Source organism: Bubalus kerabau, chromosome 12 (genome assembly GCF_029407905.1).
Source record: "Bubalus kerabau isolate K-KA32 ecotype Philippines breed swamp buffalo chromosome 12, PCC_UOA_SB_1v2, whole genome shotgun sequence".
In the NCBI taxonomy this organism is placed as follows: Eukaryota; Metazoa; Chordata; class Mammalia; order Artiodactyla; family Bovidae; genus Bubalus; species Bubalus kerabau.
Window position 1 is genome coordinate 43,076,863 of NC_073635.1, and position 27,690 is coordinate 43,104,552.

Sequence of the window (27,690 nt, forward strand, 5' to 3'; positions counted from 1 at the left end):
GTCAGAAAGGGAAAGACAAACAGTTCATGATATCACATATATGCAGGATCTAAAAAAACTGAACTCATAGAAACAAAAAATGGATTGGTGGTTGTCAAAACTGAGGAGTGTGTGAATAGGTAGTTATGGTCAAAGAGTACAAGCTCCCTAATTATGTGATAAATAGTTGAAATTATGATCTGGGGATGTAATCTATATCCCCTAAATATGTGATCTGGTGATCTGATGTACAGTGTGGTATGTGATGTAGGTGTTACATAACACAATGGTGATACATTTGTGGTATTAGATTAATACATTGTACACTTTAAACTTGCACAGTGTTATATGTAAATTATATCTCAATAAAGCTGGAAAAAATTAGAGGTAACTCAAGACAAATTATAATAACATGTGATTTGATAGTTTTAATTGTAGTCTTCGGAAAACCAACATACTGATCTGTGAAAAAGATTTAGCTACTGTATTGCTTACTATTACTGACATTAACTGTCATTAAAATCATGTAAGAATCACATAGATAAAAGTAAAATAATAATTGTTTAATGAATTTTTTTATTTTAAGCACCTATTTTATTGAAGCATAATTGACCTACAATGTACTGTTAATTTCAGGTGTACAGTAAAGTAATTCAGCTAAACATACATATAAGAGAATACATATATATATATATATTTTTTTTCATCTTCAGATCATATTTCCTTATAGGCTATTACAAAATATTGAGTATAGCTCCCTGTTCTATAGAGTAGGTCTTTTTTGCTTATCTGTTTATGTATAGTAGTGTGTATATTTTAATCCCAGACTCCTCATTTATCCCTCATCCTTTCCCCATTGGTAATAATAGGTTTGCTTCTATGTCTGTGGGTCTATCTCAGTTTTGTATATAAATTAATTTATATCTTTTCTTTTAGATTCCACACAAAAGTGATATGATATCAAATATCATATGATATGGCTTACTTAGTATGATAATTTCTAGGTCTTTCCATGTTGCTATGAATGGCATTTTATTTTTCATAGTTGAGTAATATTCCATTATATATATATATATATATATATATATATATATATATACACACATACCACATCCAGGAACTATCATTTTTATAGCATACATTTTCTTCTTCTGCAGGACAGAAAAAAGGATTACATATTTGATTAAGGATTGGATTATCAAGTTCAAACAAATTATTTAAATAATACTACAGAGATATATTATATTATATTATATTATAATTGTATAATATTATATATTATAATTATATTATATTATAATATATAATATATAATATATTTATAATTATACAATTATATAATAATATTATATTATTATAATTGTATAATACAATTTATACACCTATCAATTATTATAATTTGACACACCTTCAATAGATGTACTGAAAGTATAACAAAGTTACACATTTGATTGTCATTTCTAATAATCATGTAAGTATATAAAATTATATTTTACAGTTAAGATAGTATCTTTCATATCAAAATACACAATTATTTATAAAATAAAACAGTAATTTAAGTGTGAAGTTTCCAGTAACTTAGAAAAGTGAAAAAATTCTAAAGACTCATTTAAAGTGTTTCTCAACACTAAGGATACATTAAAATTTATTATTTAAAATTTTACATTGTTCATTTATACTTAGAAACATATCTTAATATAACAGTAATGCAATTATTTATTTACATCTTTTGAAGAATGACAAATTGTAATTTTGTTTTCTGAAATATAAATATGGTGTTTACATCAGTTAGACCACAAGACTAAAAAAGGTCAGTTTTCATTCCAATCCCAAAGAAGGGCAATGGCAAAGAATGTTCAAATTACCACACAATTGCATGCTTTCATATGCCAGCAACATAATGCTTAAAATCCTTCAAGCTAGGCTTCAACAGTATGTGAACTGAGTGTTTCCAGATGTGCAAGCTGGATTTAGAAAAGGCAGAGGAACCAGAGATCAAGATGCCAACATCCATCTGTTTTATCATAATAAAAGCAAGATAATTCCAGGGAAAAAAAAAACCTACTTTTTTTCAATGACTATGCTAAAGCCTTTGACTATGTGGCTCACAACAAACTGTGGAAAATTCTTGAAGAGATGGGAATACCAGACCACCTAACCTGCCTCCTGAGAAACCTGTAGACAGGTCAATAAGCAACAGTTAGAGCTGGACATGGAACAATAGACTGGTTCAAAATTGGGAAAGTAGTACATCAAGGCTGTATATTATCACCCTGTTTGTTTAGCCTATATGCAGAGTACATCTCATGAAAATGCCAGGATGGATGAAGCTCAAGTTGGAATCAAGATTGTGGAGAGAAATATCAATGAGCAGATGACGCCATCCTAAAGGCAGAAAGTGAAGAGGTATTAAATAATCTCTTGATGAAGGTGAAAGAAGAGAGTGAAAAAAAAAAAAACTGCTTTAGAATTCAACATTCAGGAAATGAAGATCATGGCATCCGGTTCCATCACTTCATGGCAAATAGATGGGAAAAAAGTGGAAACATGGACAGACTTTATTTTCTTTGGCTCCAAAGTCACTGTGGATGGTGAGTACAACCATAAAGCTCAAAGACACTTGCTCCTTGGAAGAAAAGAAATGGCAAACCTATACAGCATATTAAAAAGCAGAGACATTACTTTGCCAAAAAAAGTTCTGTAGAGTCAAAACTATGGTTTTTGCATTAGTCATGTATAGATGTGAGAGTTGGAACCTAAAGAAGGCTGAATGCCGAAGAATTGATGCTTTTGAATTTTGGAGCTAAACAAGACTTTTGAAAGTCCCTTGGTCAGCAAGGTGATCAAACCAGTCAATCCTAAAGGAAATTAACCCTGAATATTCATTGGAAGGACTGATGCTGAAGCTGAAGCTCCAATACTTTGACCACCTGATGTGAGGAGCTGACATATTTGAAAAGACCCCAATACAGAGAAAGATTGAGGGCAGGAGGAGAAGGGGATGACAGAGGATGAGATGGTTGGATGACATCTCAGACTCAATGGACATGAGTTTGAACAAGCTCTGAGTGATGGAGAAGGACAGGGAAGCCTGACATACTGCAGTCCATGGGTTCCAAAATGTCAGACATGACTGTGCGACTGAACAACAATAAAGACCAACCAATACTACAATACCAATAAAGTCCTGTGTAAGCATGTATGAGGTAGAACATTTTAAATGTTTACACATATACTTGGTGCTTAGTAGAGTTCCATGCTATCTAATGCGTCAACTCTCTGTATGACAGCAGAGAGTATGTTGATACTGCTCTCTTAAGCACATAAGTAAATATTTGCAAATACTGAGTCTAAGTAAATAAAAACATTGAAGAAAGTGACTGTAAAAAATAAAACAAAAATGTAGATATATGCAAGTTTCAGGGAAGAGATTTTGAGAAGGTGATGTTGTTTACACACTCCCTATTTCCAATTATCTACATCTCCTGAGTGAAACTCCTCCTGTCCCTGGAAGTGAGGTGAATGAGAATGAAGCTTTGTGCTCTGTAGGGATCTGTACATAAACAAGCTACTGTAATTTCTTTGTTGTGAACTGAGCCCGGTGTTAGATAACTCATGGGGGAGAATCAGAAAGCAAAAGAAGCACATGAGATGTATCAACAGATATTCTGCAATTCAGAGAAAAGATTTTGCTTGATCAATGTGGAACCAGGAAACAAAACAAAACAGGATATCACTGAAATTTTAAGGAAGACTCTATCTACTTACGAAGATAAAAGTTCAGGGGGAGCAAGGGACAGATAGAATTCTTCCTGAATATTTACAAGTGTCACAGTAGCCCTTATACAAAGACATCAGTGGGAGAATCCATTTAATTTTCTTGGAGTTGTAAAAAAAAAAAAAATAATAATCCAACAACTGGATTCCTCAAGAAACAGAGAAAAAATAAAATTAACAATTGGTCTGTGCTCATAAAAATTAAGAATTGGTCAAATATCAGAAGAGGACATAAATTAGAAATAAAAATAGTACTGAAGAAGCAAAATTAAGATTGAAACACAATACATTTTTGGTGGGTGTGGAATCAAAGCACATAATTACTTTTTTATTTTTTTAATGCAATACATATAGTGCAAGAAAGTATGGTATTTACCTTGAGTACTTAATCAGTGACCAGGAAGATAAAGAAAATATGTTATACCACAGAGCAAAAATAAAATCAGGTATCAATAGTGAGGGAAAAGATAGAAGAATCAGACAATAGATATAAGAGATTTTTGAAAAGAGTAATAAGAATTTTAACATCAAAAACTTAAAAAAGAAAAGTGAGGAAATGACTATAAAAGAACTAGAAGACAATAACTCAACTGAAAATAGTTTTAAATCTGAAGGTGAAAAGTCTCACTAAGATTCTAGAGGACTGCTTGAAAAACATACAAGCAAAAGAATATACAATAGAATCTCCAATTCAAAAGAAAATGAGAAAAGTATAGGATTCCAGGAAAAATGAGGAAGTAATTCCAATATAATTTATCAGTCTGGATTTGTTTTGCTTTGCAAAACCAGAACTTGGAAAACAGTGAAAGAAAATCGAAAGACTTCTCTGAGGAGTATATTGCTTTTCAATAGTTCAAAAGCCTACAAAAATATGAAGGATGGAAAAAGGAGAAAGACTATTTTTGCTAACATCCTGTATTATGACTTTTGAGTCATATTTGAGAGTTTAAATGCTTGGTGGTTATGGTGTCTTGGTGGGAGAACCCATGCAACTTACTGGAGAAAACTGTGGATATGTTGTGTGTAGAGACAATAGAGAAATTTCTGTCCAAATATGAGCAACCAGGTAATCATGAATGAAATGAGAAATTATTTTAGAGCTTTACAAAGGGGAAAAAAAAGACAGAGAGAGAGAGAAAGAAATGTGAATACCTACTTCAACAACAAATGAAAATGATGAAGCATGAAAATGATTAAAGTAGTTTTAAAGATATAACAGAAAAAACAAAAAAAAAAGACACCACCCTTATGGCAGAAAGTGAAGAGGAACTAAAGAGCCCCTTGATGAAAGTGAAAGAGGAGAGTGAAAAAGTTGGCTTAAAGCTCAACATTCAGAAAACTAAGATCATGGCATCCGGTCCCATGACTTCATGGCAAATAGAAGGGAAAACAGAGGAAACAGTAGTAGACTTTATTTTGGGGGGCTCCAAAAACGCTGCAGATGGTATTTGCAGCCATTAAATTAAAAGACGCTTACTTCTTGGAAGGAAAGTTATGACCAACCTAGATAGCATACTAAAAAGCAGAGACATTACTTTGCCAACAAAGGTCCGTCTAGTCAAGTCTATGGTTTTTCCAGTGGTAATGTATGGATATGAGAGTTGGACCATAAAGAAAGCTTAGCGCTTTCTTTATTGATGCTTTTGAACTGTGGTGTTGGAGAAGACTCTTGAGAGCCCCTTGGACTGTAAGGAGATCCAACCAGTCCATCCTAAAGGAGAGCAGTCCTGGGTGTTCATTGGAAGGACTGATGTTAAAGCTGAAACTCCAATACTTTGGCCACCTGATGCAAAAATCTAACTCATTTTGAAAAGACCTTGATGCTGAGAAAGATTGACGGCAGGAGGAGAAGGGGACAACAGAAGACGAGATGATTGGATGGCATCACCAACTTGATGGACATGGGATTGGGTAGACTCCGGGAGTTATTGATGTACAGGGAAGCCTGGAGTGCTGCAGTTCATGGGGTCGCAAAGAGTCCGACATGACTAAGGGACTGAACTGAACTGAGCTGAACTGAACTGACGAATCACTGATGCGTACACAGGTGTGCCCCTATCCTGAACCGCCTTCACATTTCCCTCCCCACGACACCCCTCTGGGTTGTCTCAGAGCACCAGCTTTGATTGCCCTGCTTCATGAATTGAACTTGTATTGGTCATCTATTTTACATATGTAATATAAATGTTTTCCCTACTTTCTTCAATTTAAGTCTGAATTTGGCAATAAGGAGTTCATGGTCTGAGCCACAGTCAGCTCCTGGTCTTGTTTTTGTTGACTGTATAGAGCTTCTCCATCTTTGCATGCAAAGAATATAATCAATCTGATTTTGGTGTTGACCATCTGATGATGTCATGTATAGTCTTCTCTTGTGTTGTTGGAAGAGGGTGTTTGTTATGACCACTGCATTTTTTTTGGCAAAACTCTATTAGTCTTTGCCCCGCTTCATTCCATATTCCAAGGTCAAATTTGCCTGTTACTCCAAGTGTTTCTTGACTTCCTACTTTTGAATTCCAGTTCCCTATAATGAAAAGGACATATTTTTGGGGTGTTAGTTCTAAAAGGTCTTGTAGGTCTTCATAGAACCGTTCAACTTCAGCTTCTTTGGCATTATTGGTTGGGGCATAGACTTGGATTACTGTGATATTGCATGGTTTGCCTTGGAAAGGAACAGATATCATTCTGCCGTTTTTGAGATTGCATCCAAGTACTGCATTTTGGACTCTTTTGTTGAGCATGATGGCTAATCCATTTCTTCTGAGGGATTCCTGCCTGAAGTAGTAGATATAATGGTCATCTGAGTTAAATTCACCCATTCCAGTCTATTTCAGTTCGCTGATTCCTAGAATGTCGACATTCACACTTGTCATCTCTTGTTTGACCACTTCCAATTTGCCTTGATTCATGGACCTGAAATTACAGGTTCCTATGCAATATTGCTCTTTACAGCATCAGACCTTGCTTCTATCACCAATCACATCCACAGCTGGGTATTGTTTTTGCTTTGCCTCCATCCCTTCATTATTTCTGGAGTTATTTCTCCACTGATCTCCAGTAGCATATTGGGCACCTACTGACCTGGGGAGCTCCTCTTTCAGTATCCTATCATTTTGCCTTTTCATACTGTTCATGGGGTTCTCAAGGCAAGAATACTGAAGTGGTTTGCCATTCCCTTCTCCATTGGACCACATTCTGTCAGATCTCTCCACCATGACCTGCCCATCTTGGGTTGCCCCACGGGCATGGCTTAGTTTCATTGAGTTAGACAAGGCTGTGGTCCTAGTGTGATTAGATTGACTAGTTTTCTGTGAGTATGGTTTCAGTGTGTTTGCCCTCTGATGCCCTCTTGCAACACCTACGGTCTTACTTGGATTTCTCTTACCCTGGACATGGGGTATCTCTTCACGGCTGCTCCAGCAAAGCACAGCCATTGCTCCTTATCTTGGATGAGGGGTATCCCTCACTGCTGCCCTTCCTGACTTTCAACGTGGGATATTCAGACTTAAATTGAAGAAAGTAGGGAAAACCACTAGACCATTCAGGTATGAACTAAATCAAATCCGTTATGATTATACAGTGAAAGTGAGAAATGGATTTAAGGAACTAGATCTGATAGACAGAGTGCTTGATGAACTATGAACGGAGGTTCATGACATTGTACAGGAGACAAGGATCAAGAACATCCCCATGGAAAAGAAATGCAAAAAATCAAAATGGCTGTCTGGGGAGGCCTTACAAATAGCTGTGAAAAGAAGAGAAGTGAAAATCAAAGGAGAAAAGGAAAGATATAAGCATTTGAATGCAGAGTTCCAAAGAATAGCAAGGAGAGATAAGAAAGCCTTCTTCAGTGATCAACGCAAAAAAATAGAGGAAAACAACAGAATGGGAAAAACTAGAGATCTCTTCAAGAAAATCAGAGATACCAAAGGAACATTTCATGCAAAGATAGGCTCGATAAAGGACAGAAATGGTATGGACCTAACAGAAGCAGAAGATATTAAGAAAAGATGGCAAGAATACACGACCCAGATAATCACGATGCTGTGATCACTGACCTACAGACAGACATCCTGGAATGTGAAGTTAAGTGGGCCTTAGAAAGCATCACTACGAACAAAGCTAGTGGAGGTAATAGAATTCCAGTTGCGCTATTCCAAATCCTGAAAGATGATGTTGTGAAAATGCTGCACTCAATATGCCAGCAAATTTGGAAAATTCAGCAGTGGCCACAGGACTGGAAAACATCAGTTTTCATTCCAATCCCAAAGAAAGGCAATGCCAAAGAATGCTCAAACTGCTGCACAATTGCACTCATCTCACACGCTAATGAAGTAATGATCAAAATTCTCCAAGCCAGGCTTCAGCAATATGTGAACCGAGAACTTCCTGATGTTCAAGCTGGTTTTAGAAAAGGCAGAGGAACCAGAGATCAAATTGTCAACATCCGCTGGATCATGCAAAAAGCAAGAGAGTTCCAGAAAAACATCTATTTCTGCTTTATTGACTATGCCAAAGCCTTTGACTGTGTGGATCCCAATAAACTGTGGAAAATTCTGAAAGAGATGGGAATACCAGACTTCCTGATCTGCCTCTTGAGAAATTTGTATGCAGGTCAGGAAGCAACAGTTAGAACTGGACATGGAACAACAGACTGGTTCCAAATAGAAAAAGGAGTAGGTCAAGGCTGTATATTGTCACCCTATTTATTTAACTTATATGCAGAGTACATCATGAGAAACGCTGGACTGGAAGAAACACAAGCTGGAATCAAGATTGCTGGGAGAAATATCAATAACCTCAGATATGCAGATGACACCACCTTTATGGCAGAAAGTGAAAACAAACTAAAAAGCCTCTTGATGAAAGTGAAAGTGGAGAGTGAAAAAGTTGGCTTAAAGCTCAGCATTCAGATAGCAAAGATCATGGCATCCAGTCCCATCACTTCATGGGAAATAGATGGGGAAACAGTGGAAACAGTGTCAGACTTTATTTTTCTGGGCTGCAAAATAACTGCAGATGGTTAGTGCAGCCATGAAATTAAAAGACGCTTACTCCTTGGAAGGAAAGTTATGACCAACCTAGATAGCATATTCAAAAGCAGAGACATTACTTTGCCAACAAAGGTCCGTCTAGTCAAGGCTATGGTTTTTCCTGTGGTCATGTATGGATGTGAGAGTTGGACTGTGAAGAAGGCTGAGCGCTGAAGAATTGATGCTTTTGAAGTGTGTTGGAGAAGACTCTTGAGAGTCCCTTGGACTGCAAGGAGATCGAACCAGTCCATTCTGAAGGAGATCAGTCCTGGGATTTCTTTGGAAGGAATGATGCTCAAGTTGAAACTCTTGTACTTTTGCCACCTGATGCTAAGAGTTGACTCATCGGAAAAGAGTCTGATGCTGGGAGGGATTGGGGGCAAGAGGAGAAGGGAATGACAGAGGATGAGATGGCTGGATGGCATCACTGACTCGATGGACGTGAGTCTGAATGAACTCCGGGGGTTTGTGATGGACAGGGAGGCCTGGCGTGCTGCGATTCATGGGGTGGCAAAGAGTCGGACATGACTGAGTGGCTGATCTGATCTGAATATACATTTTCAATGTTAGTCTCTTACATCATTCCACCCTTGCTTTCCCCATATAGTCCAAAAGTGCATTAAACGACAAATAAAATTCCAAGAAGAGTTAGAATATTACAGAAGGCAATAGCATCTAAGAAAAATCTTCTTATGGAGGGAAAAAGCAATTATTTAATTTATCAAGTTGTAAAAATCATATTATTTGAAAAGAAAAATATTAGAGATAGGAGTATGGCAAAAACTTGGGAAGCTGCAGGTAAAAAAAAAAAGAAGAAAAGAAGCTTTTTTTTTTTTTTTTTTTCAGAACACCTCATGCAATTCATAATCCCCTTGGGCATTTATGTGTCATGCATATGCATCTGTACATGAATGTGAATATATTACTGAAATCTTTTTGAATTTTAAGATTTTTTTAGAAGGACGATATTTGTTCTACATGTTATTGCACAAGTAGGATTTTGCCAGGAAAAGAAGGATTTAAGAATACTCCAGGATGAAGAAAGATAATTTTAAAGATAGTCTATTTATTCAGTAGTACCTGTATTGTGACCTCGTGAATGACTTATTGTTATAGGTACAAGAATCACAATGATCTCATGAAGCTCTTGTTTAGGAAGAAATTTAAGCATGTAAAAGTCCTAGCATGCAACAACACTGTTAGCACAGGGTGTGGGACCTTCTAGTTAACTCCCATATTTACTCACTGAAAGAAAAATAATATTGAGCAAGTAGGGACAAATTCCTAGGATATAATTTGTTGCTTCCATTTCCAAGCCTGAATGTGACTATGTTTTTGGATCCCCTTGTTTTGCACAAATGGAAGCTCAGTATAGGGTTCACATAGCCATTTGCTTCTAAGGGGATACCTTCAGGTGTCCTTTGGTTTCACTCATCTGTTTCCTCCAGTTTTTCTTGAGAGTCTATATATATATATATATTCTGCCTGACAACATGTTGAACATTATTTAAAATCTGAGATTAGTTACTTTTGATTTTTTTTTCCTTTTAACAATATACTATTCTTCCAGGAATTCCAGCCAGAAAACAAAGAAATAAATAGGCAGCAAATTGCTAATGCAATATAAAAATAATGTGTAAATACAAGAAAAACACAAACATGTATAATGGCTGTAAGATGCTAGTAGATTAAATATCTAATTGTGGAGGATACCTGAAAAGATAGTTCAGGAGGAGAAAGCACATATTCTATGGTAGAAAAAGTTGCTGTTCTAGATCATTGAAAGACAAGGGTATGTAAAGTATAGTAATTAAGAATAAGAGGAAAAGAAGAGCTTCAGAGATTGACAGGATATTAAATTACATATGCCTTAACACGTCTTTCTTCAATAAAGGGCTCAAGGCTTTAAGTTTTCACATCAAGCACAATATATAATGATTAGAAGGAATTAGATTTATAAGAAGGGCATTCATTGGGTTTTGGACCACATGTTAATCTCTCTAATTAGATGAGATGTTTGCATTTAAGTTCACAGAACAAGCTGAACTAAAATTAAAATACACTTATTTTGAGATGTCTTTGAGTTATCCTGTGAGAAATTAAATATATCAGGCCCGGGGTCATGAATGCAACTTTTGGATACAAATACAAACATGAATTTGTAGTATAATCTATTTGCTTTTTTCCACTGGTTTTCAGCAACCTAGATACAAATGGGATAACTAAGACTTGGGATACAATTTATCCACATGGCTGATGTAGAAAAATATTGTGGCAATTTTGCTACATTTGGCAGGACATCAGATGATATAAAACAGAATAGGAAGTAACTGACAACAGAAAGAATTGAAGTTGCTGTGAAGTCAAGTGTAAATGTACTTATCTGAATACAGATAAGGGAAATGATGGAGCACAGGAGTGTGTGATTTAAACATGGACTGCAATGCAGGAGACACAGGAGACAGGGATTCGATCCCTTGGTCAAGGAGATCCTCTGGTGGAAAAAATGTCAGTTCAGTTCCGTTCAGTCATTCAGTCATGTCCAACTCTTTGGATCCCATGGACCACAGCAAGCCATGCCTCTCTGTTCATCACCAGCTCCCAGAGTTTACTCAAACTCATGTCCATCACGTTGGTGATGCCATCCAACCATCTCATCCTCTGTTGTCCCCTTTTCCTCCCACCTCCAATCTTTCCCAGCATCAGGGTCTTTTCAAAGGAGTCAGTTCTTTGCATTAGGTGGCCAAAGTATTGGAGTTTCAGCTTCAACACTAGTCCTTTCAATGAATATTCAGGACTGATTTCCTTGAGAATGGACTAGTTAGATCTCCTTGCAGTCCAAGGGACTCTCAACAGTCTGCTCCAATATCACAGTTCAAAAGCATCAATTCTTCAGCGATCAGCTTTCTTTCGAGTCCAAATCACATCCATACATGACTACTGGAAAAGCCATAGCCTTGACTAAACAGACCTTTGTTGGCAAAGTAATGTCTCTGCTTTTGAATATGCTATCTAGGTTGGTCATAAATGTTCTTCCAAGGAGTAAGCATCTTTTAATTTCATGGCTGGAATCACCATCTGCAGTGATTTTGGAGCCCAACAAATAAAGCCTACTACTGTTTCCTCTGTTTCCCCACCTATTTGCCATGAAATGTTGGGACTAGATGCCATGATCTTAGTTTTCTGAATGTTGAGCTTTAAGCCAATTTTTTCACTGGCAACCCACTCCATTATTCCTGTCTAGGAAATCCCATGAACAGAGGAACCTATTGGCCTACAGCCCATAGGCCTGAGTTGGACATAACTGAGCAACTGAAAACATTCAAATTTAGTCAGTTGTGGAGCAAGTCCAAGTGATGAGGAACATCTATCATGGTCATGAAGGTGCACGATACACGTGTACTCAGTCATGTCCAACTCCTTGAGACCCCACAGACTGTAGCCTGACAGGCTTCTCGGTCCATGGGATTTTCCATGCAAGAATACTGGAGTTGGTTGCCATACCCTCTTCCAGGGTACATTCCCTGGAGGTAGGAAGGGATGGAACCTGCATCTCCTGGGACTGCTGCATTGCAGGCAGATTCTTTACCATTGAGCCACAGGAGGAGCCCCAAGATGAAGGTGATAGTCCCCAAAATGAGGGTGTGGAGAATATCAAAACTACAGTGTCTCCAACAATAAATGTAGGATTTCATTTCACTGTAGAATAAGAAAGAACATGCCTATCTTAGTAATAAATAGAAAAATAGTCAAAAGCAGACTCTAGTTTCAAACAAGGTACATTTGGATCAGTCTCACCACACATTAATTGGTGACCTTGGGAAAGTTGTTTAATCTATTCTGAGCTTTAATTTTCCCATCTATAAAATAAAGATAATAATAACATATATTGCCTACGATTGCCCTGAGAATTGCAGAGTAATGTATGGCACATAAAAGAGTTCCCAGTATATAAGAAACATTATGGAGACTTAGTTATTAAAAAAAAAAAAAAATCAGGTAAGATATTTGGAAAGAGCAACTAGTCTGGCTGCAGCACAGTAAACAAATGAGCCAAGTCATTAAGTAGACTAGGAAATACGGTCAGTCTAGGACTGGAAGAATCATCTTGATTGCTGTTAAGAAACATGGGAGAAAGCTAGAGAGAGGAGCATGAAGAGGACAGAAAAGAAAACACAGCATTAAAACCCAAGAGCAAAGAGCTTTTCAAGGCAATGGGATTTGCTTTTCACTTCTGCCAGTGCTATGAGAAATTATAAAAGCAGCAGCTCTGAAACTTATTGAATGTCTCCTTTGCTGTTAAAAACTGCTCTAAGACTTGATGCCAAATGCTGGAGTTTTCAAGCTGATGCTTCAATGAGTTTTTTACTCCATTAGCTGAATTGTAAAACTGAAAATTATATTGAGAATACACTTCTTTGAAATATAAGCCACTTTATGTAGATGAGCATGTGTGTATTATCAATTAAACTGGCTTCTCTGTTGACCCTTATCAAATAATACTGGACTTTGTTTTGTTACCTAGGTGATAGATATAACAAGAAGTAACATCCAGATGGAAAGCTAACATTTTAAAAAAACATAGTCACTTTGTTAAAAGGAACAAAAAATAATACAGAAAGGCAAATATTGACAATAAACTAGGTGAGAATGAAGGAGACATGGTATTTTTAAAAATAGACTCCCTGATATGTCTTGTGATATGATATCTTAGGGATCTGTAGATTAGCAAGTAACAACAGAAAAGAAAACATCAAATAATTGGAGACAAGTTTGGAAATTTTTCAGAAATTAATGAATTGGCATTTCTGATTCATGGGACCCATTTCTATTTCCTAGAAGAGACATACTACTTTGCTAGCAACACTGCAATAATGAGATATTGTCATTACAGACAGCTATTTGAAGATGAATGAACATTCCACTTTGTCTAAATCTACTCAAAATGTTAAGATGAAGATGGAAAAATATATTCATAGGAGCTTACAATACAGTAGAAACATCCTTGCTGCTAAATATTGATTTTCCTCATACTTCTCAAAACTGTGTTGTTCTTTATTTTTTAGGCCAAGATTGTTTAAGTCTTGGTATTTTTAAGTGTGAGGGAACCACATAAATGAGGATCACTGGATATTGGTGATGTATACAGAGCAATCTATATGTTATCTCTCTACCTGCTTAGTTTCACTGGAGAATAAATACTAGTTCAGTCTGATTAATTAAATACATGGTTTTTAAGGATTTGCAGGTGGAAAGCATAATGGGAGAAGCTGAATTCTATTTTTCTTCTAACTTGATTTAGTTATATCTCTCATGGTCTACTATTTTCTATGGATTTAGAGTTTTATTTGCTTTTAAAAACTATTTAGCTTAAAGTTATTTCACAGCTGACTGGTACTCTGTTCTTTTTTGGCACTGTTCTTTTATATTTTGTATTACATCTTCCTATATTTTATTTTATGCAGTCTAATTGTGATCTTCATGTTCACTAAACATTTATTCTGCATGTGTTTAGAACTTTTATTTTTGCCTTTCTATTATTTACTTCCAGTTTGAATATATCATGATCAGATAACACACTCTGTATGACTCAATTTCTTAAATTTTTCAAGGTTTGCTTTTTCAATTAGCATAGGGTGCATTTTCATATATGTTCCATGAGCACTTAAAAAAGTATATTCTCTTGTTTTTTGTTGGAGTGTTCTATAAATCTGTTTGTACTGGTTAATTGATTGTGTTAATGAGTTATTATATATATTAGATACTTTGCTTATTTATATTAATTGATTTGGCAATTTCTGACAGATGGGTTTTAAAATCTGCACATATAATTTTGGATTTGTCTTATAAAATCCATTTGTTTTGCATGACATAGTCTTGTTTGATGCATGCAATTTTAGTTTTGTTATATTATCTTCTTGAAGACTGAACTGTTTATTATAATTTGTGCTCTTCTCTTTCTCTGAAAATGTTCTTTGTTCTGAAGTCTACTTTATCTGATATTAATGTATCTTTTAATTATAATATAATATATCTGATATCAATGTATTTTTTAATTATATTTGACATAATATATATATATTTTTTCTTATTATTTTGGTTTCAACCAGTCTACATCATTAGATAGAAAAATACTTTTTTGTGGACATAATATTGCTGGGTCATTTTAAAAATCAGTTCTACCAATCTCTGTCTTTAAATTTAAATATTTCAGAAGAGATGAGAGTTGTTGAATAATATATTTGGAAATTTAATATTAAAAATAAACTGTACTTTTTGAGTAGACCAAAAAACTGGTCTATTTCCCTTGAGCTTAACAACTTCAGTGTCAGTTTGCTAGGATAAACTGCAGTTTTCTGCATTAATTTCTTATATTAAAAAATTAAGCCTAAATAGATATTTTAAATACCTTAAATAAATACTATCTTTTAGTATTTTATACAGAAGTAAGATATTACATTACCAATCTCTGTCACCTTACCTAGATTTTCAGTGTTAACCATAATTGAATTGGGAAAAATAATGATTTTCCATCAGAGTTTAATCAAATATATTTTACATATACATTGTATGCTATGTTGCATTTCTATCAGCTCACTTATATCCTCTTTATCATCATAAATGATCCAATTTCTTTTAATATCAAGGATTAACAAATTGAAACAAAATTTATAATGAGATAACATTTTCTTCCAAATAACATTACTCTTTTACCATTATCACAATCCAAGTACCTCTGTGTTTGTGTGTGTGTGAGTGTAAACATTTACATATACTATATTTATCCCACCGTGCACCAGGTACCATTTTGTCTTTGTTAAAATATACATGTTTTTGATTTCTGAATCAATAATAATTATGAATCACTAAAATCCCACCTCAGTAGACACCTTTTCTTAATATCCTTCTGATGTATCTCTTTTTTTCTGTTTGATCTATTTTTCTTTTCAGGGTATAGCATGCATTTTCTTCTATCATTCACCTTTTACTTATATTATAAATATTGAAAATTTATTTTCAAATACTTAACATTATTTTTATCAACTCCTAAAATCAAATCCTCATTTTTAAATCATATCCAAATTTGACATATCTAAATAGAAACTCTTTGTTTCTTCCATAAATTTATATCTTCCAAATCACCTCTAATCCTTCTCCATTGTATTAAATGGCCAGATCATGTACAAAGACTTTAAATTAGTTTTGAATTTAGAAATAAAGAAATTTGTCTTGATTACTTATTTTGTTCACCCCCTTGTATCTGATCCTACAGCATGAAATGATGATCATGCATCTAAAATATATTTGCAATTATTATTTTGTATGTATCTATCGCTATTGCCTTAGTTGTGACAAACATTTCTCTACCTCCAAAGACATTTTTACCACAGCATTGAAAGTGATCTTAAAATAACATTGCTCTCTGAACACTTTAAAAATTTTATTACACAGGCAAATAAGTTTATATTATTTTCTTATTTTTTTTTTACTGGAGTATAGTTGCTTTATGATGTTGTATTAGTTTCTACCATGTACACTTTGTGTACAGCAAAAAGAATCAGCTATATGTTTACATATATCATCTCTTTTTTTGTATTTCTTTCCCATTTACTTCACCACAGAGCACTGAGTAGATTTCCCTGTGTTATACAGTAGGTTCTCATTAGTTATATATTTTACATAGTATCAATAATGTATATACATTCCCACTCCAGTATTCTTGTCTGGAAAATCCTATGGACAACGGAACCTGGCGGGCTACAGTCTATGGGGTTGTAAGAGTTGGACACAACTTAATGAGTAAACCACCTTATATGTTAATCTCAGTCTCCCAGTTCACCTCACCCCTCTTCCCTCCTTGTTATCCGTATGTTTGTTCTCTTCCTTGTGTCTTTATTTCTGCTTAGCAAATTTCTTAATCATCAATATATGCATCATGTACTAGGGCTGGGGTGAAATGAGTGAAGGTGGTTAAATGGCATGATTATCCAGTTATAAAGCATATAAGGCTCCAGAATGTAAAGTATAGATTGGTGATTATAGTTAGCAATAACTGTACTGTATTTTTCAAGGGCTTCCCCAGTGGCTCAACAGGAATCACAGGAGACAAATTTTGACTCCTGGGTCAAGAAGATCCTCTGGAGTTGAACATGGCAACCCACTCCAGTATTCTTGCCTGGAGGATCCCATGGACAGAAGCCTGGTGGGCCACAATCCATAGGGTCTCAAAGAGATGGACATAACTGAAATGACTTAGCATGCATGAACATATTCTTCAAAGTTGCTAAAAGAGTATATCAAATGTTCTAATCACAAGAAAAAAAATTTGTAGCTATGTGTGATGGTGAATGTTAAGTAGATATTGTTGTGATCATAATATTTACATATATAAAGTTATTATGTTATATACCTGAAACTAATATATCATATGTCAATTGCATGTGTGCTACTGTGAAGAAGGCTCAGTGCCGAAGAATTGATGCTTTTGAACTGTGGTGTTGGAGAAGACTCTTGAGAGTCCCTTGGACTGCAAGGAGATCCAACCAGTCCATTCTGAAGGAGATCAGCCCTGGGATTTCTTTGGAGGGAATGATGCTGAAGCTGAAACTCCAGTACTATGGCCACCTCATGCGAAGAGTTGACTCATTGCAAAAGACTCTGATGCTGGGAGGGATTGGGGGCAGGAGGAGAAGGGGACGACAGAGGATGAGATGGCTGGATGGCATTACTGACTCGATGGATGTGAGTGTGAGTGAACTCCAGGGGTTGGTTATGGACAGGGAGGCCTGGCGTGCTGCGATTCATGGGGTCGCAAAGAGTCGGACACGACTGAGCGACTGAACTGAACTGAACTAAGTCGCTTCAGTCGTGTCCGACTCTTTGTTATCCTATGGCCTGTAGCCCGCCAGGCTCTTCTCTCCATGGGGATTCTCCAAGCAAGAATAGAGTGGGTTACCATGCCATCCCCCTCCAGGGGATTGTCCTACCCAGATATACAACCCATTTCTCTTATGTTTCCTGCATTGGCAGAGGGGTGTTTTTTTTTGTTGTTTGTTTTTTTACCACTAGTGCCACCTGAGAAACACCTATATGTCAAATGAATCTCAATGAAAAGAAAACAAAAACCACTTCTATACAATAAATCTGTTGAAGTCATCCTTTGAAAAATTTGTAATGGTGAGAAGTTTAAGATATAGTATCATATAAAATCTAACATTAAAAAAGAAATGTTCTGTATAATCCCAAACTGATGAATGAGAAGGAAGTGGAAGTCACTCAGTCATGTCGGACTTTTTGTGACTCCCATGGATTCTACAATCCATGAAATTTTCCAGGCCAAAATACTGGAGTGGGTAGCCTTTCCCTTCTTCAGGGGACCTTCCCAACCCAGGGATCAAATCCAGGTATTCTGCATCGCAGACGGATTCTACTTGCTGAGCCACAAAGGAAGCCCAAGAACACTGGTGTGGGTAGCCTTTCCCTTCTCCAGTGGATCTTTCCAACCCAGGGACTGATCTGAGGTCTCCTGCATTGCAGGTGGATTCTTTACCAGCTGAGCTACCAGGGATATGTGTGTGCAAATACCAAGTGTGGGGAGGGGGAAGTAATGCTAGTGTTTCTTCTATGATTAAATGGCCTAAGAATAATTTCCATAACTCACATTATTTGTTAGTCTGACAAACCAAGAAAGCACAGTTTGGACTGTCTACTTACATTGGAATTTCTAATGCATTTTAAAGGTGGTATCAAAGAGTTCTTGCAAATAGTTTTAAGGTATTTGAAGATCAGGTTATACTATTTTATGTTTTTAATTTTACTGAAGCTAGTATAATATATATATATATGTATTTATATATATTCACCAGATATTGTGTATATATTGTTGCTATTTTAACAATAAATAAGATGTATTCCTTATAGTATGTACTTTTCAATATACATTGGAATACACCTACTGAAAGTATTTTATTTTATCTGACAATATTTATTATAAAATTCATAGTTGTTTTAATAACAGAGGAAATAAAATACTGTCTTAATTGCTGCTCATTTATTTTGTTATTTTTAATCAAAATTATCATCAATTATGCATGAAATTACATACTAATTTCTTCACCAGTATCACAATTATATTTTGATTTCAAGAGTTCTTAGTCCTCTGTGTTACTTATCATTTTCAAGGTCAAATAGGACTTACATTGGATTTTATAATCTAGTTCAAAATTTTAATCTCATTATACCCTTTAGGATTAACCATAAAATGTTAAGGTCTATCATAGATTTTTGATTTTTATGCATTTAAATATTATCATTTTCCCTAAATAATTAGTTAATAAGTATATTTAGATGAAAATATTTAGCAAACAGAATTTCTGACACTGAAGTTTCTTTGGTGCTCAAATTATATTCTTTAATCATATGTAAATGATACATATGCAATGCTGAAACATTTTGCACTATGTACTGTTCTCAAATTTTCTTACATTGACAATCAGCTGTGTATTGTTCAAACCAATAAATTGTTCTACCAAAATATTGACAATAATCATCTTTTAAAATTATCTAGCAGAATTTAGGACTCAAATAAAGTTGAAACTCCATTGGATGCTAGATAAAAAAAACCCTAAAAATATTAGAAGATGAGCTTTCCATGTGTGGTTGTGCATTGTTTAGAGTAGTCAAGGAGAACTCTGTCTTAGCAGACTACTCTGCCTGGGAACTAGAAAGTTGATTTTAAAAATATTATTTGTTTATTTTAATTGGAGGATAATTACTTTACAATATTATGATGGTTTTTGCCATACATAAATATGAATCAGTCATGGGTATATATGTGTCCCCTTCATCCTGAACACCCCCTCCCACCCAACCCTTTCCCTCTAGGTTATCACAGTGCCCTGTTTTGTTCATTGAACTCACACTGTTACCTATTTTATATATGGTAATGTATGTTTCAATGCTATTTTCTCAAATCATCCCGCTTTTCACATTTATTGTTAAGTGCATTCACTTTCAAAAAATAGAACTGTGAAGCAAGTCTATAATATTATCAATAGAAGACATATTCTTTACACTGAACCACCTGGGAAGCCCATTTTTATTACACTTGCTACTAATTATGTAGGTTTTGTTAAGTTTCAAGTTGCACTTCCCTGGTGGTTCAGATGATAAAGAATCTGTCTACAATGTGGTTCGGGTCTCACAAAACATAATAAATTATATTAAAGTCATCTTATATCTTGACATCATTTAACACAAAAAGTGATATCATTATTGCTTTAGAATGTTTATAAAGTAATATTCATACTTACTACAAGTAATCTCACTGTATATGTTACATATTTTTATATATTAACATATTATATAAGTTTACATATGTAATCCCACACTGCATATATACCATGACATAAGTATATGCTTGAATGACAAGGAAAGGTTGTGTCAAGTACTTAACTTATATTTTTTCAATTAAAAAAAAATGAAGTGTAGATATTGCTTTCAATCATTTGTATATGCCACCTTGTTCTACATATTCATATTAATTAGTATTGCATTACTAGTTCTAAAACATCTCTGTAATTTAAACAATCATGCTGAAACAATTTCACTGGTATTTTAATGTATAAAATATCAAGACAAGCACAGTGAAAATATCCCTATGTTTTACACATTACATTACTTATTTCTTAAGTAATTTCTGAAGTATTTTTTAAATAAATTAGAAATTGAATTAAACCATATGTAATTTTTTTAGAAGCCCCAAGCAAGCATTTTTTAAGCAGTGCTGTAATATAATGAATCAGATTAGATCAGATCAGTCGCTCAGTCATGTCCGACTCTTTGTGACCCCATGAATCGCAGCACGCCAGTCCTCCCTGTCCAGCACCAACTCTCAGAGTTCACTGAGACTCACGCCCATTGAGTCAGTGATGCCATCCAGCCAGCTCATCCTCTGTCGTCCCCTTCTCCTCCTGCCCCCAATACCTCCCAGCATAAGAGTCTTTTCCAATGAGTCAACTCTTAGCATCAGGTGGCCAAAGCACTGGAGTTTCAGCTTTAGCATCATTCCTTCCAAAGAAATCCCAGGGCTGAGCTCCTTCAGAATGGACTGCTTGGATCTCCTTGCAGTCCAAGGGACTCTCAAGAGTCTTCTCCAACACCACAGTTCAAAAGCATCAATTCTTCAGCGCTCAGCCTTCTTCACAGTCCAACTCTCGCATCCATACATGACCACAGGAAAAACCATAGCCTTGACTAGACGAACATTTGTTGGCAAAGTAATGTCACTGCTTTTGAATATGCTATCTCAGATGGTCATAACTTTCCTTCCAAGGAGTAAGCGTCTTTTAATTTCATGGCTGCAGTCACCATCTGCAGTGATTTTGAAGCCCAGAAAAATAAAGTCTGACACTGTTTCCACTGTTTCCCCATCTATTTCCCATGAAGTGGTGGGACCAGATGCCATGATCTTCGTTATCTGAATGTTGAGCTTTAAGCCAACTTTTTCACTGTCCACTCTCACTTTCATCAAGAGGCTTTTGAGTTCCCCTTCACTATCTGCCATAAGGGTGGTGTCATCTGCATATATGAGGTTATTGAGATTTCTCCCAGCAATCTTGATTCCAGCTTGTGTTTCTTCCAGTCCAGCGTTTCTCATGATGTACTCTGCATATAAGTTAAATAAACAGGGTGACAATATACAGGCTTGATGTACTCCTTTTCCTATTTGGAACCAGTCTGTCATTCCATGTCCAGTTCTAACTGTTGCTTCCTGACCTGCATACAAATTACTCAAGAGGCAGATCAGGTGGTCTGGTATTCCCATGTCTTTCAGAATTTTCCAGTTTATTGTGATCCATACAGTCAAAGGCTTTGGCATAGTCAATAAAGCAGAAATGTGTGCTTTTCTGGAACTCTCTTGCTTTTTTGATGGTCCAGCAGATGTTGGCAATTTAATATCTGGTTCCTCTGCCTTTTCTAAAACCAGCTTGAACATCAGGAAGTTCACGGTTCACATATTGCTGAAGCCTGGCTTGGAGAATTTTGAGCATTACTTTACTAGCGTGTGAGATGAGTGCACTTGTGTGGTAGTTTGAGCATTCTTTGGCATTGCTTTTCTTTGGGATTGGAATGAAAACTGACCTTTTCCAGTCCTGTGGCCACTGCTGAGTTTTCCAAATTTGCTGGCATATTGAGTGCCGCACTTTAAACCCAAGCCAAATAAATATATTCTTCAAAGTTACACTTTTTGTTGGCCAAACTTTACTGGAATATTTCATTTACTAAAATGATTATTTGCACATCTCATACTATATATATTCTGAAATAATAATTTCCATATTCATACACATATACTTTCATAATATAAAATTTCAGGATGGGAATACATTTCTGTTCCCCCCCCTCAGGGATTGAGTCATCTGTATGTCCTTAAATAAAAACAAGATATTTTCTATTTTCTTCAATTATTATTTTTTATACTACTTAACCAAGTAAGAAGCAGTGAATCCAGGTGTTAATTAACTCACTGGGAAATTGCTCTTACAGTATAATTTTGCTAGATGTTATCCAGTAATTACTACTGTAACATCATCATTAATGGCAGGGGTAATTTAGTTCTCCTGCTGGTCCTAGATCAGGATCACCCTTTATAATACCTTCTCATGTATGTAGGAGGATATTTTCATGATTTGACATTTATGACAAATATAACAAGTAAGCTGTTTAAAGTATAAAGCAATTTAATTTTTACAGAATAATTAAGACTAGAATTATTCTGAATTAAATTCATTGATTGATAAATATAGTCTTGGAAAATATATATCTTTTAAGCATATATTTAACCTTCAAATTGCAAACTACACCATTATAAAAATGCATTTTAATCAAGAGAGTTCCAGAAAAACATCTATTTCTGCTTTATTGACTATGCCAAAGCCTTTGACTGTGTGGATCACAATAAACTGTGGAAAATTCTGAAGGAGATGGGAATACCAGACCACCTGACCTGCCTCTTGAGAAATCTGTATGCAGGTCAGGAAGCAACAGTTGGAACTGGACATGGAACAACAGACTGGTTCCAAATAGGAAAAGGAGTACGTCAAGGCTGTGTATTGTCACTCTGCTTATTTAACTTATATGCAGAGTACATCATGAGAAATGCTGGGCTGGAAGAAGCACAAGCTGGAATTAAGACTGCTGGGAGAAATATCAATAACCTCAGACATGCAGATGACACCATCCTTATGGCAGAAAATGAAGAAGAACTAAAAAGACTCTTGACGAAGGTGAAAGAGGAGAGTGAAAAAGTTGGCTTAAAACTCAACATTCAGAAAATAAAGATCCTGGCATCCGGTCCCATCACTTCATGGGAAATAGATGGGGAAAAGTGGAAGCAGTGTCAGACTTTATTTTTTTTGGTCTCAAAATCACTGCAGATGGTGATTGCAGCCATGAAATTAAAAGATACTTACTCCTTGAAAGAAAAGTTATGACCAACCTAGATAGCATATTGAAAAGCAGAGACATTCTTTTGCCTACAAAGGTCTATCTAGTCAAGGCTATGGTTTTTCCTGTGGTCATGTATGGATGTGAGAGTTGGACTGTGAAGAAAGCTGAGTGCTGAAGAATTGATGCTTTTGAACTGTGGTGTTGCAGAAGACTCTTGAGAGTCCCTTGGACTGCAAGAAGATCCAACCAGTCCATTCTGAAGGAGATCAGCCCTGGGATTTCTTTGGAAGGAATGATGCTAAAGCTGAAACTCCAGTACTTTGGCCACCTCCTGAGAAGAGTTGACTCATTGGAAAAGACTCTGATGCTGGGGGTGATTGGGTGCAGGAGGAGTAGGGGACGACAGAGGATGAGATGGCTGGATGGCATCACTGCCTCGATGGAGTGAGTCTCAGTGAACTCTGGGAGTTGGTGCTGGACAGGGAGGCCTGGCGTGCTACGATTCATGGGGTCGCTAAGAGTCGGACATGACTGAGTGACTGAGCTGAACTGAACTGAACTGAATCTCAGATTAAAAGAGCTAGATTTACAAATAAGCTATAAGTAAGTTTTTTTTTTTATTATTATAAATTCTAGGACAATTTGTTACTTAGAAGAAAGAAGCTATGTATAAATATTCCTACTGTATGATATGACTCTAAACCAATTTGTGAAAGAATTTTTAAGACATAATTGCATGCTCTCCATTAAAATGACATACTTAATAATGTATTTTGCATTATTATGAGTTAATAATGCATTAATTATTATTTCAATTATTAATTAGTAAATATTAATTAATTATAGTTATAATATTATATTAATATATTATAATTTGTAATATATTATATAATATACTAATAATATTTAATTGAAATAATTAATTCAAAATAAATCATATTTGAAATAAAGATACTTATTTCTTAAATTTGGTAGAGGAATGGAGCATTTAATCATTGTTTCTTCATCCTTAATATAGTTTTCCTTCTCACATACTGTGCACATTTTGGATAGTATTTGTCAGCCTTTTTATCTAAAAATATGAAATTTTGAGGAAAATTTGTACAGTCAAAAGCTGTATTACTTAGTTATAAGTCTACAGCTAAAGTAGGTTTCATTACTACCTATTGTACACCACTAGTGTTAACATCTTTGAGGCTGATTAGATACTTTCTGTTTTTACTGTCTCTTTTAGTCTGTCTTAATAGTCTTCCTTAGTAGTTGCTAAGAATCCGTCTTCCCTGTATTGTCTATAAAATCATGTAGCTCTATGCCAGGGTTTCCAAATATTGACAATGTAGATATTTTGCATTCTGTGTGTGCATGTGTGTGTGTATGCACGGAAAAAGGAAACGCTGTTCTGTGCATTATAGGATGCTAAGAAGCATCCCTTATCTCTACCAGTAAAAGACAATCACTATTCTAAGTCAAGAAAATCACCACCAACTGAGAACTAGTAATGTTTATGATATTATTCTTGTTTTGAAACTCTTCTAGATTCTCATTTTGCTTGGTCTATATAAAATTTTGTTTTGTTTTCCTCACTAAAGTCATTTTTAATAGATCTAGAATTCTAGTATTTTCATGATGTTTAAATTGTGTGTGTGTGTGTGTGTGTGTGTGTGTGTGTGTGTGTGTGTATGTGCATGTGTTAGTCTCTCAGTCATTTCCAACTCTTTGTGACCCCATGGACTATAGCTCGCCTTTTCCTGCCTCCTATGTACATGGCAAGAATACTGGAATGAGTTGCCATTCCCTTCTCCAGGGGATCTTCCTGACACAGGGATGGAACCCCGGTTACTGATATCGTAGGCAGATTCATTACTATCTGAGCCACCAGGGAAGCCTATTTATATTGTAGTGCTAGCTGAAATATTTCAGTTAAAAATTCAGTTCAATTCAGCCACTCAGTTGTATCCCACTCTTTGTGACCCCATGGACCACAGCACATCAGGCCTCCCTGTCCATCACCAACTCCAAGAGTTTACTCAAACTCATGTTCATTGAATCAGTGATGCCATTAAACCATCTAATCCTCTGTCATCCCCTTCTCCTCCCACCATCAATCCTTCCCAGCATCAGGGTCTTTTCAAATGAGTCAGCTCTTCGCATTAGCTGGCTAAAGTATTGGAATTACAGCTTCAGCATCAGTCCTTCCAATGAATATTCAGGACTGATTTCCTTTAGGATGGACCTGTGGGATCTTTTTGCACTCCAAGGGAGTCTCAGGGTCCTCTCCAACACCACAGTTCAAAAGCATCAGTTCTTTGGCGCTCAGCTCTCTTTAGAGTCCACCTCTCACATCCATATATGACAACTGGAAAAAAAAAAAAAAAAAAAAAGCATAGTTTTGACTAGATGGACCTTTGTCGACAAAGTAATGTCTTTGCTTTTTAATATGCTGTTTAGGTTGATCATAACTTTTCTTTCAAGGAGCAAACATCTTTTAATTTCATGGCCGCAATCACCATCTGCAGTGATTTTGGAGTCCAAAAAAGTGAAATCTGTCACTGTTTCTATTGTTTCCCCATCTATTTCCCATGAAGTCATGGGACCAGATGCCATGATCTTAGTTTTCTGAATGTTGGGTTTTAACCCAACTTTTTCACGCTCCTCTTTCACTTTCACCAAGAGGCTCTTTAATTCTTTTTACAATTTCTACCACAGGGTGGTGTCATCTGCATACCTGAGGTTATTGATTTTCTCCCACAATCTTGATTCCAGCTTTTGCTTCATTCAGCAGAGTGTTTCTCATGGTGTGCTCTACATATAAGTTAAATAAGAAGGGTGACAGTATACAGCCTTGATGTACTCCTTTCCCAATTTGGAACCAATATGTTATCCCATGTCCAGTTCTAACTGTTGTTTCCTGACCTGAATATAGATTTCTCAGGAGGCAGGTCAGGCAGTCTGGTATTCCCATCTCTTGAAAATTTTTTCACAGTTTGTTGTGATACACACAGTCAAAGGCTTTGTCATAGTCAGTAAAGCAGAAATAGAGGTTTTTATGAAACTCTCTTGCTTTTGATGATCCAATGGCTGTTGGCAATTTGATCTCCTCTTCCTCTGCCTTTTATAAATCCAGCTTGAATATCTGGAATTTCATGGTTCACCTACTGTTGAAGCCTGGCTTGGAGAATTTCCAGCATTACTTTGCTAGCATGTGAGATGAGTATAACTGTGCAGTAGTTTGAGCATTCTTTGGCATTGCCTTTCTTTGGGATTGGAATGAAAACTAACCTTTCCCAGTCCTGTGGCCACTGCTGAGTTTTCCAGATTTGGTGACATATTGAGTGCAGCACCATCATCATTTAGGATCTGAAATAGCTCAACTGGAATTCCACCAACTCCACTAACTTTGTAGTGGTGCTTCCTAAGGCCCACTTGACTTCACATTCCAGGATGTCTGGCTCTAGCTGAGTGATCACACCATAATGATTATCTGGGTCATGAAGATTTATATATATATATATATATATATTCTTCTGTGTATTCTTGCCACCTCTTCTTAATACCTCCTGCTTCTGTTAGTTCCATACCATTTCTGTCCTTTCTTTTGTCCATCTTTGCATGAAATGTTCCCTTCATATCTCTAATTTTCTTAAAGAGATCTCCAGTCTATTGTTTTCCTCTATTTCTTTTCATTGATAGCTGAGGAAGGCTTTCTTATCTCTCCTTACTATTCTTTGGAACTCTTCATTCAAAGGAATATATCTTACATATTCTCCTTTGCCTTTCACCTCTCTTCTTTTCATAGCTGTTTTAAAGCCTTCTCAGACAACCCTTTTGCCTTTTAGCTTTTCTTTTTCTTGGGGATGGTCTTGATCCATGCCTCCTGTACAATATCATGAACCTCGATCCATAGTTCTTCAGTCACTCTGTCCATCAGATCTATTCCTTTGAATCTATTTCTCACTTTCACTGTATAATCGTAAAGGATTTGATTTACAACTTTCTTCAATTTGAGTCTGAATTTGACAACAAGGAGTTCATGATCTGAGCCACAGTCAGCCCCCAGTCTTGTTTTTGCTGACTGTGAGCTTTTCCATCATTGGCTACAAAGAATATAATCAATCTGATTTCAGTTTTGGTGTTGGAGAAGACTCTTGAGAGTCTCTTGGACTGCAAGGAGATCCAACCAGTCCATCCTAAAGGAAATCAGTTCTGAATATTCATTGAAAGGACTGATGTTGAAGCTGAAACTCCAATACTTTGGCCACCTGATATGAAGAGCTGAATCACTTGAAAAGACCCTGTAACTGGGAAAGATTGAAGGTGGGAGGAGAAGGGGACAACAGAGTATAAGATGGTTAGATGGCATCACTAACTCAATGGACATGAGTTTGGGTAAACCCTGGGAGTTGGTGATAGACAGGGAGGCCTCATGGGCTGGCTGTGGTGCATGAGGTCGCAA